Raw genomic sequence first — 6,272 nt, 5'->3', positions numbered from 1 at the left:
TTCAAGTTTCTGTGACCACACAGCGTTTCCAAACTCCAAGTTCGGGTGCACAACAGAGATGAAAAACAGCTACATCGGAGATACTCGTAGGAGCGTCTGATCAGCCCAAGCTAAAGCTGGCAGTTTAATGGATTTATTAACTTTATTAACTTGCATTTCAATTTGCCTAGCAATTAAGCTCCTTGTCGACACAAACTCTAAGATATTTTTCCACGCAAGACTTCTCAATCATAACTCTCTCGTTGCAACCATGTCTTCTTATGCTATAAGCTTGCTGTTCATTGTTCTAGCTGAGGTGAAGTACTTTATACTTGTCAGCATTAAACGCAGCTGCCACGCATCAGCCCAGTCAACTAAACTATCAAGATAATTTTGCAGCTGCATTTTACTTGACGCATCCTTAACTGTATTATAAATTTTGTGTCGTCGTCATACATGGAGCACACTCTTGACACTACTTCTAGTAGATCGTTTGGAAAAGCGACAAACAAAACAGGCCCAATAACGCTTCCTTGCGGCACGCCTCAGAGCACAGTTGCCCAGTCTGATTCGGTTCCTTTAAATGCTGGCACGTTGTCTTCTGCCTACTAGGAAATCCCTTATCCATTGGAGTATATTTCCCTCCATTCCCAAAGACTTCACTTTACGTAACAGTTGCTCATACGGAAAACTGTCAAATGCCTTGGCAAAATCGAGGTACACTTCATCCACTGGCTGTCTGGCTCCCTTTCGTCCAGCAGGCGATTCCAATTACTCAAGGTAGACAGGATATTAGTTGTGCATGACCTGCCAGTATAAAGCCAAGCTTACAGTCTGGCAGAAGATGATTAACAGTCGAGTGATCGATAATTCTATCCCTCACAACCGATTCCATCACCTTACACACATGCAACACTTGTGAGACTGACAGGACGGTATATTTACCGGGGCTACTTCTGTCACATTTTTTGAGCAGAGGTGTCACTTGAGCTACTTTCCACTTGGCCGGCAAAGTCCCTTCTATTAAGTTTTTTTTTTTTAAAGAATACTGTTATAGAGCCGGCCAAGGCGCTGTTTATTTACAGGAAAGTTTTCATACACCGATTAATTTCTGCTTGAAAAACGCACAAAGAAATTGATTTGATTACACGCTAGTGAACACTCGTTCATACACATTTTAAGGCACAAGACACGTTCAATATTCAATCAACCTCTTTATTATCACGATTATGATATGTTACGGAAAAAATTCTCGAGCTCTTTTTCTGTTCTCTTAGAAAATAAACTTAATAAAGTGACAGTTTGCGTCCTCCTGATATAGAATATAACGACGACAGTATTTTATAGTATACCCTCAAGGACAATACGTTTTCTCCTAACAAGCGACGCATAGACAATTTATTTTGAGGGGACAGTAAAGTATATTTGACATTCCGTGTATCTGGAATGAAATCAACGAAAGTTAATAACCTACAATTTCAAATTACACGTCCTTTCTTCTCCCCTCAGGCTTCAACTTCGAACAATTGGTAAGAAATTTTAGCAATAAATATGAAGCTATATCGATAATTTCTACATCGGGAACCATTTTTTTATAATTTACTAACGGACATAAAAACCTCGTACTGGCAAAATGAGATCTTAAATACGATTAATATTACTGAAATGAAAGTTCTGCTTGAATCAGAGGCAAACAGAATTTGATGCCATGTATAATTCTCGTTACGTTCAGACACAATTGGGCCACGTAAACTTCGACATTCAATCGGGCAATGTTTTCGTAGGCATGTGTACCTGAGTAGCTGCTCGTCCAGTGAACGATTAAAGCAGGAGCACTTGTGCAACTGATAAGAATATCATTTTAAATCCCGAATGAGTACTTATTAGGTTGCAAAATTCGTTAATGAATAAAAGATTCGTAAAAATACGTACACAAGTTTATGGAAGCATATGTATTTAAATTCTGTCCTACGATTTTACTGAAATGTAAAAAAATAGAGAGGATAATTTTATGAAAGAACTAACAAATAATTATGCCAAAAATCATTTAAAATCTGATTGAATGTAGACAGTATTTTAGGTTTGAGAAATGCCATGATCAGTACATGAACTTTGACACTTCGTGCAGAAATAGGTGCAAACTTCGAACTGTTGAATAATATAATTGTCATCCAACAAAATTTGAACTTTTATAACGCAACTTTGTTCGAAATTTATTAAATTTTGTATCTGAGAATAATGAAGTTATACGGTAAATGTTATTTAAATATCAGCAAATACTCAGATTTTGAAATTAAATATGGATTTGGCGAACAAACGTTATTTTCTTTGATTTCAAGTAAATTGATTGAAAATACAAGCCGGTGAAAACATCTAAGTAACTTAATTGCCTAAATCCTAGATTGCCACTATGTAAATTTTGCAGCTCAACGAAGCTAATAGTTAATATATAAAATAAGGCAGTAAAGCAAATAAATTGTCGTCGTTTATGCTGCGACGTCAAGAAGGATCCCAAATATTATGAATTAGATTCCTGGTAGGCGTGTTCAGGCCAACTCCCATGCGATGAGCAGATCATGAAGGAGCTGCCGAGATACTTGCCGTTCATCGAGCACATCTCCTGCGTTGTCGAACTGAATTGCATGTAACTCGACGCACTCTCCCAGAGCGGAGGTACCCTAACAGGAGTAACCGTCTCGTCACATCCACCTGTCACTTGTGGGGTTAATCGGTCGTTAAATAGTAAACTAGAGCTTATTTTGGCATGAACCTACATTTAATCTCTCTACTATTCTTATGGTTATGTACTCATATTTTGTTTCTCTTAGTTGTTGCACTCTGTTCTCATTTGGCGCTTGTGCGTATTGGTAGCTTTGTCGCTCTTGGTGTCTTCGTGCTTGTCAACTTCGTTTTTTTTTTTGTTGTTATTGTTTCTGTGATATGAGTACATAACCATAAGAATAGTAGAGAGATTAAATGTAGGTTCATGCCAAAATAAGCTCTAGTTTACTATTTAACGACCGATTAACCCCACAAGTGACAGGTGGATGTGACGAGACGGTTACTCCTGTCAGGGTTCCGCCGCTCTGGGAGAGTGCGTCGAGTTACATGCAATTCAGTTCGACAACGCAGGAGATGTGCTTGATGAACGGCAAGTATCTCGGCAGCTCCTTCATGATCTGCTCATCGCATGGGAGTTGGCCTGAACACACCTACCAGGAATCTAATTCATAATATTTGGGATCCTTCTTGACGTCGCAGCAGAGACGACGATAATTTATTACCACTACAGCCTAATTTCATTCATCTATATTTTAGCTTCTTGGAGCTGCAAAATTACATGGTGCAATTCTAGATATCAATACCAAACGGTGGGCTTCCACACCCCACCTCACATTTTCAACCAAAATTACGACGAAACGAAGAAAATATCTTTTGATTCTTCAAATCAAAGAATAATCACAATGTCTGAGTATAACTCTTAATTTGGGTTTCATTTATGTTATAATTTTAGACTTTTTTGATATAAACTGTCATAACTTCCGGAAGAAGTATTGTTTTAAAAGCTCAAATTTTCTTGGGTAACATTAACATTATTCCACAGGACGATGCTTAGTCCGTACAGGGATACGCAAAAGTATTGGAAACATTACAGTTTTCTTCATATCGATTCGGTTAATTGCAGACGTGTTTCTTGCTTACATTTCCAGATATTTTGTGTCATTCTTCTGTACAGAAATCCTTCAGTTGCTTGATATTACTTGGGTTCCTTTTGTGAACATTGTTCTTCAACAATTTCCACAAGTTCTCAATGAAGTTGAGGTCTGGGGAATGGCTAGGCCAATAAAGATCATCAATTTCCCTATCTTCAAGCCCTTTTTTCGTGAGCTTGGCTGTATTTCTGTGATCATCGTCATCTTGAAACACAAAATCGCGTCCAAGTCCCAAAGAATCAGCAGATTTAAGGCTTTTTCAAGAATCTCCCTGTGCATCCGCACATTTATCCTGCCATCAATAATTTTCAATTCTCCTGGAAGTTTTGAACAGAAAAACCTTCAGATCATAATCGAACCGCCACCAAACTTGGTTATGATCGTCATACCGTATAATAATTATTTGTTTATTTAAATCGGTATATATCTTTGCTTCTCTGGAGTTTTCTGAGCTCATCTTTGATTTCCTTAATTTGTTTTAAAAGTATTATTTTCAATTGTGAAATAAACAAATGGTTCTTTGGAGAAGGATGTGTCGTTATGTAAAATATTTGGATGGGAGTCAGTCGAATAGAGGATTCCACATAAGAAATTCCTACGTACACTGTGTAAAGTTTATGAGTTTACCGTCAGGAATCACAAGTGTCTCGTTTTTATCCTCAAAGTGTAGTGTACATTACAAAAACTTTGCGATCACGCAAGGCTCCTATGAAGTGGTTGCTTCGTATTTAATAGCGGTATCGTGTGCGCCACGACAGCTTCACTGTAGGAACAGTATTCTTGTATGGTGTTGAACGCTGAGCCGATTTTCCGTCACGCCCTGGTAGCTCAATTCCTTCCGAAAAGTTTTTTGAAAATTTAATTTTTTTCGCATTATTACAAAAAATTAAAAATTATTTTTTTAATATTTGGAAATAAAATTGAAATTCATTGTAGAAGTGTAACATCGGAAACACTGTATTTTGTAGAAGTGTTGTCTCTAAAAATTAATTTTTAAACGCATACTATTAGTTTATAGCCGTGGCCCCTGGTGTTGGTTCTTGTTTCAAATTCTAGTTATCCTTCTGGGACCTTGTATAAAGCGTGGATATAAATGCACACGTCAATGAGGTACCCACGCAGACGTCGATAACAGAGGCTTGGAAGCTTCATAATCTTTAATCTTTTTTTATAGGACTTGCCTTTCAAGACTGGAATTATCCTTGTGGCACGTCATGGAACACTCTCCATCAATTTTTGTCTATTTCAAGTTTCGGTGACCGCACGGCGTTCAAAACTCTAGGTTCGATCGTACGACAGCAACAAACAACAGCTTAATCGCTTCTGTAACTAGGAACTCGTGAGAGCGTCTGATCAATCCAAGAAATTTATTGGCTTTATTAACTTCAGCTTCAATATGTTTAAAAAATTTCAACTCATTATCGACATAAACTCTTGAATCTTTTTCGTTGTCGACTTCGACATCATCTCGTAATCTTGGTGTTCATTGTTCTAGCCAAGGTGGATTAATTAACACTTGTCAGCATTAAAACGCAGCTGCCGCATATCAGCCCAGTCAACTAACCTGTCAAGATCGCCTTACAACTGTACCTTTTCGCGACGTATTATTCACTGTATTATAATCTTTTGTGTCGTCAGCATACATCGAGCACACGCATACAGGCTGATCCTGTCCCATTCATACTGGCGCGTTGTCGTCTCCCTACAAGAAAATCTCTGATCCATTTAGTACATTACTCTCAATTCCCAAAGGCTTCATTTAACGCAACAGCCGCTCATGCGGGACATTGTCAAATGCCTTGGCAAAATCGAGGTACACTGCATCTACTGGCTCCCTTTCGTCCAGCAGGCGAATCCATTCAGTCAATGTAAACAAGAGGTTAGTGGTGCAGGATTTATCGGCAATGATGCCATGTTGACAGTCTGATGGGAGATCATTAACAGTCAAGTAATCGATCAATCGATCCCTCAGAACAGATTCCATTACCTTGCAAACGACACTTATTATTTACTCGGGCATTTTTCGTCAGCATTTTTCGTAGGGCGATATTTGCTCGGGCATTTTTCGTCAGCTTTTTTGAACAATGGTGTCACTTGAGCTTCTCTCCAGTCAGCCGACAAGATCCCTTCGTTCAAAGGCTTTTTTGAAACAATGCCCTCAGAGGGCATTTTTTACGTTTGGTAAATCTTTTAGTTATCTGGGATTGAAGCGGTCGGGTCCACATAACCAGTTAGGGTTTAGAGCAACCAGGCAAAAGAAGGCTTTTAGCATTTATGGCAAACTTTTTTTAGAACATTTTCACTGCTATGCGACAGCTTTCTTAACGTGATTTAGAGCTCTTGCTTATAGGTTATGATCAGCATCGTTATGAGTCTGTAAATAACGCTGGCATCGATGGGAATATTGGCGATGGCTTGGCGTATGTTGTTCTTCAAATGAGGTAGGGTCCTTGGACAGTTATTGAAAACAATTGATATCATATAACCCTAAAAAATAAACCGGATCCAAATCGGGGGATCGGGCTGGCCAAAGATCTCGGGCTCGAGAAAATGTGGCACTCTGCAAAATGTTGTCTCAGA

Source organism: Hyalella azteca, unplaced genomic scaffold (assembly GCF_000764305.2).
Source record: "Hyalella azteca isolate HAZT.00-mixed unplaced genomic scaffold, Hazt_2.0.2 contig12211, whole genome shotgun sequence".
NCBI classification, from domain to species: Eukaryota; Metazoa; Arthropoda; class Malacostraca; order Amphipoda; family Hyalellidae; genus Hyalella; species Hyalella azteca.
This window is presented reverse-complemented; position numbering follows the sequence as displayed.